Below are 11,756 nucleotides of genomic sequence, written 5' to 3'. Positions count from 1 at the left end.
CTCAAAGACATAATGTATATCCCACAGGCAATTACATAAAGATATGCACATAAAATTTGTTTCATGAATCAGGGTATTAATATAAATCCATCTTTACTACGGACAAAGAAAATGTGTCTGTGACAGCAGTCAATGAAGTTTTTGAAGAAACGAGCTCGAAAGGGACTTTAAAATAAATGCAGCGCTGGTCAAATAGCTCAACGGATTAAAGCACCTGCAAGCAGGTGCAGGGGCTGGGGGTTTGAACCCCGAGACTGCCATGCCGGCCCCCCTCCTGGGGTGCGTTGAGATGACAAACCAGACTGAACGTGGTGGCACACACTGTAATCCCAGCTTTTGGGAGGTTGTAAACAGGCAGATCACTATGAGTCCGATCTAGTAGTGAGACCTTGAACACCCTGTAGACCGTTTCCTAAAATACAAAATAAATAGATAAATAAATAAATAAATAAATAAATACAAGGCTCGGGAGACAACTCAGCAGTCTAAGCACCTGCTTGGCAAACAGAAGGACCTGGATTTGATCCCTGGTACTGGGTACCGTGCCAGCCATGCCCCGCAGCACGATCAGCCAGCCACTGAAACTGGATGTGGTGATGCACGCTTGTAATCCCAGCACTGGGGAGGCTGAAACAGGAGAATCTCTACGAGTCCTAGCTGTGTAGTGAGACCTTGTACCAAATAAACAAATAAAGGTTAAAATAAATACAAATAGAGTCAAGTACTTCGGGTGAGGAAATTAGTTTCAGAATGTGGGAAATAAAATTCATACAAAAAAGTCAGCCAGATATAAGATATATCAGATTATGATGATTGTATTAACCATCATAGGAATGACAATTACTTTTAGCGAACATAATGTTAGTATTTTGTAGTGTTCTTTAGACCTTGTTTCTTTTGTCACCTTATTTCTTTGTTATTTTTCTCCAAAGAGATTGGCATTAATGATTTCTGAAAAGCTCTTGGGAAGAGCTTGTTTTCCCTTCTTCAAATTGCATTTAAATCATCCTTATAATTTTCTAATCTGACACATATTTAGCTGCTAAATGAAGAAAAGACTTAGCAGTCACTACATTACCTGACTGTACTGTAATAGTGAATCAATAATCCTGAAATCATTAAGAAATGTTTATGTTTAGCTGGAAGTTAAGGATCCAAAAGTGAAGAGTAATTTTTTTTCACAAATGTGGGAGGTATTTTGTCTCAAATGTCCCCCATCAACAACCAGATAAAACAAACAAAAATGAGAAATCAGCTTGCAAAATTAGTTTAGCAGTTGAAAGACTATCTATCACAAGGATTGTTTACAGTATGTCCTGTTTATAGGTAGTAAGTGTTTAACTGTGCAGAATCAAGCCATACCATAGTGGGATTATGGCCAGGAAAGAGCGTTAACACTGGGGAAGCCCACCTTCCCAATGGCCCCAGGCACAGTTCTGCTCAACAAGTTCCAGCACTTCAGGGGTTTCTGGGTCCACACCAATACATCAGCTCCCTCCAGGCTGGCTTCTGAAGTAGCACAGCTGCGCTATGCCGCCTGGTGATCTCAGCTCACCTCAGCTGACCCTGGCCCATGGAAAGGATATGCCCTGTGTACAGTGCCCATCTTGAACTCAAGTGCAGCCCTCGTGTAGCAGAGAGTTTTAGTGCCTGGTGGTACTTCTCAAGCAAGAACTGATAGGAACATGAGGGTGGATGCCCCATTTTCCTCCTAACCCCCACAAGGATGATTTTGGGGGACCTTCTGTGCATTTTCCAGGCATTAACAGAGAAACTGGACCCATTGTCCAAAACAGTGGGCTCAGTGAAATGTCTTTAAGTTGGCTTCACTGCCTTTCCTGCCTTCTTTCTTCTCTTTCACTTTCCCCACATACAACTCCCAAATAAATTCATGCAGACACATCTTTCTGTTGGCTCTTCTTTTGGAGTACTCAGAAAAATACAATCTTTATTATCATCATATTGTCATTAATATGCAATTGTTATCTTCAATACTACCTAGTTAAATTTGGCAAATATTGAGCTTTGGTTCTATTTTTGCACTCCATTGTGTTCTATTGATAAGTTTATATATCATTTGAAATCATAATATATTAGTAGCATCAAGTTTCCCTTTCATTTCTGTTTCTAAGACACTTACAGCTATTCTCAGTGATTTGTGTTTCCTAAATATTCTAAATTAGTTTCATCAAATTCTAAGATAGAGGGGCAGGGAGATGGCTCAGTAGAACAAGCACTTCCCTGGCAAGCGCACGAGGCTGAGTTCAATCCCCGGTTCTGGAAAAAAAAAAAAAAATTCTAAGATAGATAACATATGATTGCAGAAAATTATTACTCAATTTGTATTAAATTTGCATAAGGAGATCTGAGCTTAAAAACTTATATTGTTTCATTCAGAGGCCATGTATTAGAGCTCAGTAGAAAAACAGAATAGAAAATAAATGTGTGATTATGGGAGGGGATTTATTAGTCAGACTCTCAGGGTCAGGGTTGGACAGTCTGCAGTAGTTGTCTGTGTGCTGGAGAGCCAGAGGAACTGTCTACTACTCAGCACAAGAGGACGAAGTTGCAGGAAAGGAGGGTTCATGGATGCTGCACGAGTTCAAGGATAAAGATCTGGAAGCTACCTAGAGACCTGCCTGTAGGAGTCTGCATCAGGAAGCTGGAGAAACTGAAGGCCAGCAGACCAGCGTCCAAAGACAAGAGCAGCAAGAGACCCACCTGCTCAGCAAGAGTGGAGCTCCTCAAAATGTGCACACATTCTTGTTTCTTTCATTTTTCATTTCACCCGGGCTCCAATCCTATTGGCTGGTACCCTTCAGAACCAGGTGGGCCTTTCCTTCCCAGTTTGCTGGCCTACATATGAATCATCTACAAAGACATCTGGAACTGTGTTTTACTAATCTACTAGGTGTTTCTTACACAGTCAAGTTGACATATCATGACTAAGGATCACCGGCCAGACATCTTTTTCTGAGCCTTCACATATTCCTGTTACTGAATTTTCCATATTTAAACCTTTTGGATTAATTTTATAATATAATTTTAGATATTTTTTCATTATACCTTTAAGTATTTTTATTTGGATTACTATTATCAGTATTTGTTTTTGAATTTCAATCTCTAGTTGCTCACAAAGATAAAATCTATTTTATGAAGTTTTGTTTATCTGACTACTTTTCCAGATAATATTTTATATACTCTCCTATGAGTCTAGATATATAACCAAGCCACATGTACATAGAAGAAACTTTACTTTCTCCTCAACTAGTTAAATTGTGTTTGCTACAGCCTTTTAACGGTATGGAATGCTCGTGATATTAACTGGTATCTCTTACATACTTCTGGGTTTTTGCAGAGATTATCTCATTATTTCTCTGTTTAATATGCTAAAATTTTGATAACAAGCTTTTATTATATGTGGTTATTTTTCTTTTATCCCTAGTAGTTAACAGAATTCAATGTATCGAGGGAGTGGAGTAGAGGAAATTCACTGTGGCTATCCCAAAGTCAAAAGTGTCAGATGGAAGAGGCTAGTGCAGCTAGAAGAGAGAAACCATTTCACCAGTTTGCAGATCAAGTATAGTCCTGTTTCCAGAAAAACTAAAAGAAGAAAAGGGTCTGAAGGACTCAGAGACACCTGACTGAGGAGGTGGATATTTTCTCTTTATGGGAATTACTCTCTCTCTCTTACGGAAAATATTATGAACGAAATTGAGCAGAGAAGTAGGGGCTGCCTTCTGTCTGATAGGGGAAGTATTCAGAAAATTTAAGAAATTTGTTCAAGAACATAGAGCTGAGTGTTGAAAGAGTAATTTGCCTCAGATCTTTGTAATTCCAGTATCCATGTTTGTCTCACTTCATAACGGCTCTGCCTGGAGGCCAGCTAGCTGTTTCAAGTTTACCCAGTTGAGAAATGGGGGACAATACTCTAATTTATGTATGTATGTATGTATGTATGTATGTATGTATTTATTTATGTGTATGTGGTACAGGGTGTTACTATGCAGCTTGGACTCCTAGTTGTCTTCCTGTTTTCAGCCTCACCACCACTGGGAATACAGGTACGCACTACTATGCCCAGTTTCAGTGGCTGGCACAACACACCTAGGAGGATGGGGCTGGCATGGCATGTGGTGCTGAATATCAAACCCCATTGCCTGTGTTTACCTAAACAGGTGCTTAGTCTGCTGAACTATCTCACTGTCCCTAAATTTTGATAGGTTTGACTTCAAATTCTATGCAAAGTTGCATTTAATAAGGTTGATTAGACTATTCAAAGAATGCTGATATTTGTGGTAGATTCCGCCCCCCCCCAAGTGTCGTAGCTCTCTTCATAAATAATGAACCAGATGTGGTAGCACATGCTTGTAATACCAGCACTCAGGAGGCTGAGGCACAAGTATTGCCATAAGTTTGAGGAGCTACATAGTAAGTTCAAGGCCAGTCAAAACTATGTACTACAAAAATCAGTAAATAAATAAAATCTGATAATTTGTGTGTGCATCTGTGATTTTAGAAAAGCACTTAACAGCTCAGGAGTACAAATGCCTGCCTGGTAAGCACAAGATGCTAGATCCCTGATATTGAAAAAAAAGAAAAGGAAAAGAGCACTTAACAAGTTGCCTTAAGAAATGTGAGAAGAGGGAGGTCCAGATAGCTCAGCGGACTAAAGCACCTGGTTAGGTAGATGCAGGGACCAACGTTTGACCCTGAGCCTGCTGTGCTGGCCCCAGCCCAGGGTCACCCTGAGACAGTGATTAAGATTGCGTATGGTGACATGCACACTTATTCCCAGCACCTGGGAAGCTGAAAACAGGAGAATCACTACGAGTCCAATCTATGTATTGAAACCTTGTAGATGCTATACTAAATACAAAGAAAAAGAAAGAAAGAAAGAGTGAAAAAAGAAAAGAAGAAAAAGAAATGTGTTAAAAGATCTTGAAGTGTGTTCTGCAACTAACCTGTTCTGTCCCCAAGCTACCTGTGATTTAAAGTATCACTTCTTTGTTGAGTGATATTTGAAAAATTATTTCACATTCCTATGGTCCAATTTTCTTACCCATAAAATTGACATAAAATGTCCATACAATTGACTTTACTTACCTCCTGAGCAGGTTGTGCACATTAGGTGTGCTTATATAGAACAGTTTAGTGTAAGTCCTGAAATGTACTAAGTGACCAATAGCTGTATCATTAAAGGGGACTATTACTTTTTGGTGTGACCCGTGTGCTTGTAGATGGCTATAGCTGTACTTCTTTTCCTATCCCTGAACAGCTATGTGTATTTCCTTATACTGTTGCATCAGTGAAAAGAATAATATTAAGGGATTTTTTCAGCACTATGGTTTCCTGCTGAGACAGATGTTCTAGAGGGATGCATTAGTCACATTCCTGTCACTGAGACAAAATACTCAACACGCACCATTTAAAGGAGTAAAGGTTTATTTTTGGCTCACAGCTTTCCACGGACTCAACCTGTAGCTGGGTGGGTCCAGAGCAGAAATGGTGTTATAGAAGGGCATGGTGGAGGAAAGAGGCTCACGATACAGTGGACAGGAAGTGGAGAGATAAGGGAAGAGCTGAAAAGGAATCCAACCCCCCAAGCCATGGCTGCTCTCTTCTGGCCAAGCTCAGCTTTCTAGCAGCATACTCGACTATGAACTCATTGGTGGATCAGTCCCCTGAAGACTACAGCACCTCCCATGACCCAGGCACCTCCCAAAGCCACATCTCTGAATACAAGTGACTTTAGGATGACCCATTTTAGATTTAAACCATAGAATTCTACTTTTAGTCCCCGACAAATCTCATTTCCATCTCATAATGCAAAAATCTGTCTAATTCATCTCTAAGAGTTGCCAAAGGTTTACTAGTTTTTAAAAAATATTTATTTATTTATTTATTTATTTATTTATTTATTTAGGATAGGGTCTTGCTATGCAGTTCAGACTTGGAGTGATCTTCCTGCCTCAGCCTCCCTAGCACTGAGATTACAGGTGTGCTCCACCACACATAGTTTTGGGGCCAGCACAATGAGCCTAGGGATCTGGGGCTGGCACAGCATGTGTTACTAGGGATCAAATCCAGGCCCTTGTGCTTGCCAGGCAGGTACTTGGATGGCTGGGCTATCTCCACAGTCCTAGTCTTAACAGCTTTAGCAGTGTTCAAAGTCCAAGTCCAAAGTCTCCTCCGAAACTCTAAGCAAACTTTTAGGCATGAGCTCATATGAAAATTGAAAAAAGCTACATACTTACAACATACAGTGGTACATTGCTATTCCAAAAGGGATGAATAGAATGGAAATAGAAATTAGACCAAAGCAAGACTGAAAACAGCAGGGAAAGTATTAAGTCCTCTAGATGTACATCTAACATGCACAAAAGGCTTTGGCCACATGTGAACTACAAGTGGCTTAGGTAGCTCTACACCTATGACCTTGCCCACTGAAGCCCACATAATCTTTCTCTCTTGACCTGGCTCTGCTAGCTGCCTTTTTATCATGCTTTCAGCAGATGATTCACATTCCTGGCATCTCCAACTTCCAGAGTCTCCACTGAACCTTCAGCTTCATTCTAACAAGTTCACCTATTACCTAGACAAGGGCATAGGTAATTGCTTGGCCTTCTAGACTTTTGAAATCTGGATGGAAGCCTCCATGATCTCACAACTCAGGCATACTGCTTTCTTGAAAACCAGCACTACATGAACAGTGCTAAACTCTACCAGCAGCTTGAGCAATAGCTGACCCCTTGGGCTATGGTTTAAAGTCCTCTGAATGCCTAAATGGTGGTACTTTGGAAATGCTTAGGCAGCTCTGAATGACCAGAGCATCCTACAGCTCTTTCTCAAAGCAAGGTGTTTCAAAGGAGTTAATCATTTATATCCTTGAGCCTATGAGGTGTAGAGTCCCACTATTTACTGAGATGGCCTCAAGGCATCTTTCTTATTGGCTCAATACAAAGCATGTGACTTCTTTTTCTAGAGCTAATATCTTTAGCAACCACACATAATTTTGGCCAAATTTTCATATTATTCTTTTTAGGGTACAATTTAGGTTTTTTCAAATTTTTCTTTTCTATCTTTTAACCTCAATTTTCACCATAAGTCTGACTAAAAACAACCAAAAATATCTGTAACAGAACCTGAAAGTTAGGCTGTCTTAAAATTCCTCCTACTACATTAATTAGCCCATCACACAGTCTCTTGCAAAGTCTTAAGACAGCGACCAAAAATAAAAAAAAAATGTCTGCCAAAGAATAATGCTCATGGCCTCTACTTCAACTGCCAGTGGCATCTTTGTTTCCAACTGAAACTGCCTGTGCCTGGCCTTTACTGCCTGTATTCCTCATGATATTCTGGCATTCTGAGCTCTGACCAGAATCATCCAGGCTCATCCAACTGGAATCGCCTATTGGACTTGCTTCTAGCATTCTAGGGCTTCTCTAATCCATATTTCCAGATCTTTACAAACTTCCCACAACCCAGTTACAAAGGCTGCTAAACACATGGTCAGATACAATCACAGCAACAATCCTATTACTCTAGTTCCAATTTTCTGTGTTAGCTGCTTTCACATTGCTGGGACAAGATATTTGAGATCTTATTTGATTCTTAATGAGGAGAAGTTTATTTTGGCTCATACCATTCACAGCATGCATCCTGTGGTTCATTCTAGGACAGGAATCGTATTGTAGAAAGGGATGGGAGAGGAAAGATGCTGACCCCATAGAGGCCAGGAAGTTGAGAAAAAAGCATGGAGCTGAGGAGAGAGACATATCTCCCAAAGGCATGCCTCCAAGGACACACCGCTCCAACCAGGTCCTACTTTTGAAAAGTGTATTCAGCTATGAACTCTTCTGGGATCAGTCCATGATAAGCACAGTATCCTCATGATCCAATCACTTTTCCAAAAGCACCTCTTCTAAGCACATGAAATTGGGGTGGGGGGGATAGTGTAGATCTAAACCATAATGGTGAACATGCTTTCTGTGATCCACAATTCACATCCCAGAAACTGTTCAGGAACTTGGTCTTACTTGGCACCCATCTGAAATAGCTGATGACAGATAGTAAGACACTCACAATAATAATATTCTACCTCAGCAGCAGTCTTCAGTGTTTATCTGTTGGGCTCTACCTTCGGTTTTTTTTTTGTTTTGTTTTGTTTTGTTTTGTTTTGTTTTGTTTTGTTTTAGTTTTTTTGGGTTTTTTTTTTTGCTTCTTTTGACTTGAAAGGAGCATAAAATTAAGACTATAGATTTGTATATTTTGTTCTGAAGTAATATTCAATATATTAGAAGCTTATTATGTAACTCCTTAGAGGAATTCCTGTCCAAATATGAGTGGAAAGCCTGGATTTCTCTTTCAACTGTCACATATTTCCATTTCATAAAACTTTAAAATAATGTCATTTTTCTGTATAGAATAAAAAAAATACAGAATGAAAAAATCTAAAGAATTGTATACCAATGTCTTGTTTCACTCTCCCTCTTTGAGTTTGACATTCAGAAATTCATAAAAATTTTGGCACTATGGATACAAGTGTTTTGCCCATGACACAGTAGTTTTCTACTGAGCCCATTTGGAAGATTTAAGCATCACCATCTAGCAAGTGCAGAGTGACCATGGGACAAATAAATGCAGACATCTGAATTACATTGAACGATCAACAGGGCTTTCTAATACAGACCTCTAGCCTTGTCATGGGTTGGTTGATTAAGACTTTTTGTTAAGTAAAAAAAGTTACAGTAAATATTTTGGAAAGAAAATTAGGAGATGAGCATATGGAGCACTTCTGCCTGGGCCAGAATAGAAGAATAAAATTCAGAACCTAGAGTATAACTCAAAAGCTGAATACTCAACTGACACTACCAACAGCAGCTGCACTGTGTAGTGAATTTGGACCCATACTGAGGGCTATCTGGTATTACTTTTCATTTAACATTAATATTTTTGTATTCTACTCTTATCAAGGACAATATGTCCTGGATCTTCTACTTTTTAAACTACAAGAATAACTTTGTATGAACCTCAGTGAGGTTTCCATATATTTATATATATGATTTTACCTCTACTATAAGCAAGGTGCGGATATTACTCTCAAAAATTCATGGTGCATTTCTCCATTCTATTTTTCTTAATTTTTTTGCATCTTTTATTTACTTATTTACTTCACTCATGTCTTTCATTCACTAAACAGGGCAACAACTTCAGAGAGGAAAAGAACCATAAGGTAAGCTATGTGTGCTTGAAAGAGATATTAAAATATTAACTTCACAAAGTATGCAGGAGAAAACTGTGTGTTTCCCATTTCTCTTCCAAAACAAAGTAAGAAATTCTTTCATGGCTTTTATTTGTTTTTCAAATCACACTGTCCTCAACTTTTGAAATAATAATCTTCCTTGACAGTCATTTAATAATTGTGAGTGATCTATGACTTTATTATAAAGTACTCATCTAATGACCTATTTCCTTTACCCCAGAGGCCAAGTACAAAGCTAGAGAATTATCTTGGTGATACTTTTAATAACTTCCTGTGGGATCACAAGCCTTGACTAAAGCAGACTCTGCAAAGGAGTTAATCATGTAATTTCACAGATTAGACACCACAGGGTTACTAATGAGAAACTTCAGTGTAGTGATAAACTTTTTTTTTTTTCCAGGAATATTTTGAGAGGCCCGTAACCTTTGGCTGACACCCAGCAATGCTATTAGTTTAACCATGGGATGCACCACGAAACACACAAGAGTCAGCAAAACTTCTTTTCTGGAAAGTTAATTGTAAGAATAGTTTAGTTATAAAGACTTCAGAAACAGATGGAATGGACAAAGGAGAGTAAAATAACTACAAGCATTAAAAAAACTTATCAACTTCCTTCTGTTGGCATAACTTCAGCTTCGAGTGTCTTTTCAACCATATGCTCAAGATGGAAACCGCAGTTCACATTTAAATGTCATGCTGCCCTTGGTTCCATAAACATGTATCATCCATCACTAAATATTTAGATCTGAATTGTTGGAATTGAGCTCTGTGCCAGGGGTAGGGGGATTAATTCCTTTCAAGGTCCTCACATGATGGATTTTCCACTGAATAAACATCCGAGAAGAGCTCACACTAAAGCCATAAAATATATAAATAAAGTTTAAAGTTTAATTAAGTCAACATTATTTAAAGTGGTTGTCATATTTTATGGCAAACTTTTTATGTTTGTTTTGTGTGACTCCTAATAAATAGCCCCTCCTGATCAGACAAGAGGCACAGCTAGGTTAAAGTCAAAAGCTCAAAACTTAGGGCTGGAAGGAGACTATTTCTGAGTTGGGGATAATGAGATTTTTTTTTTCGCATTATAGTTTTGTTTCAAAAGTAGCATGCCAGCAAGAACCTGACTCAATACCCTGTACAGAAAGAGTGTTTGAAAATTCTTTAAAGCTTTATCAATTAGATAGCAGGAAGCCAATATACACACCTAGAAAAGAACACAGACTAGCAAGTGAAGAACAGCTCAAACAAAAAGAAATTCTTTCTTCTTTTCTTTGTATTTCAGTTGCTGCAGTAACAGAAAAAAAATCAAAGAAAACACCTAACTCAAATCAAGTCCATATTGGCTCCTATTAACTTCTTAAAATAATTTTTCTTCAAGGGTAAATCATTTAAGTGTATATAACCTTCCAAACACCAGTATTCTAGGCTACCTTGTTTCTATTTCTTAGTATAAAATGGGGAAGTTGTTGATGACACACTTGAATAGTGCTTAAGAAAAAAGACAAAGACAAGAGACAAGCTAATGTGAAATCACAGTTGTCATGTATAAGAATTTTTCTTTTGTAAAACCTTCCTCAATCTGACTGTAAGATCACTATTTCTTCTTAGAGAAAGAAATCCCTACTCAAAGATGGGTAAGCAGAGTTGGAATAAATCTATTAGGTCAATCCTGATATTTTGACTATCAAGGCTGAGTGTAGTCGATTGTCCATGTTGACACAGTTAGCTAGTGGCAAAATAGGTCTAGAATTCATGTGTCCAATTTTCCACCTTACTCTTTTCCTGTTATTATGCTTTATATCTAGTTATTCCCTAGAAGCTTTATGTGTTCATAGCAATTGAGGCTTTTGGATAGTGATTAGATTTAGAAGTGCTTATGACTGACTTGCTGTTAGGAAAGACAGTTGGATCTGAAAAGGGAGGTCACTGGGTGTGTGCTCTGCAAATGTTTATGGCCTTCTCAGCTCCTCCCTTGCCTCTCTGTTGCCTGGTTATCAGGATATGAGCAGATTTTCTCCATCCCCTTCTACTGTGTCACTTTGCCTGGACTGGCTCATCACTAAAGGACCAAACCTTTTAAACCATGAGACAAAATAAACTTCTCCTTCATTAACTTCCAGCTGTTGGATATTTTGCCCCAATGACAAAGAAATTGATGAAAACTGATTTGGGTACAAGAGAAGCTGGGTTATCACTGTAACGGTACTTGATCATGTGGTTCAAAATTTTTGGAACTGGATTGTGGGAAGAGTTTGCCAAGACTTAGAAATGGTGCTGGAGAATGAACCACAGAATTCTGTAAGCCAAGCTTGTTGTGCTATTCTGTCAGATCTCAGAAGATGAGAATGCTGACAGTAATACAGTTGGTAAATACCAGGCTAAAGAAGTTTCAGTTGGAAACAAGGACTTCATTAGAAGTTGAGCTTCATACCACACACATTGTATTTTGAAAGAAAACTTGTCTGCATTTCGCTCATGACGTTAGACTGAG

This window comes from Octodon degus, unplaced genomic scaffold (assembly GCF_000260255.1).
Source record: "Octodon degus isolate 3935 unplaced genomic scaffold, OctDeg1.0 scaffold00024, whole genome shotgun sequence".
In the NCBI taxonomy this organism is placed as follows: domain Eukaryota; kingdom Metazoa; phylum Chordata; class Mammalia; order Rodentia; family Octodontidae; genus Octodon; species Octodon degus.
The sequence above is the reverse complement of the archived record's forward strand: the minus strand, read 5'-3'. Positions refer to the sequence as shown.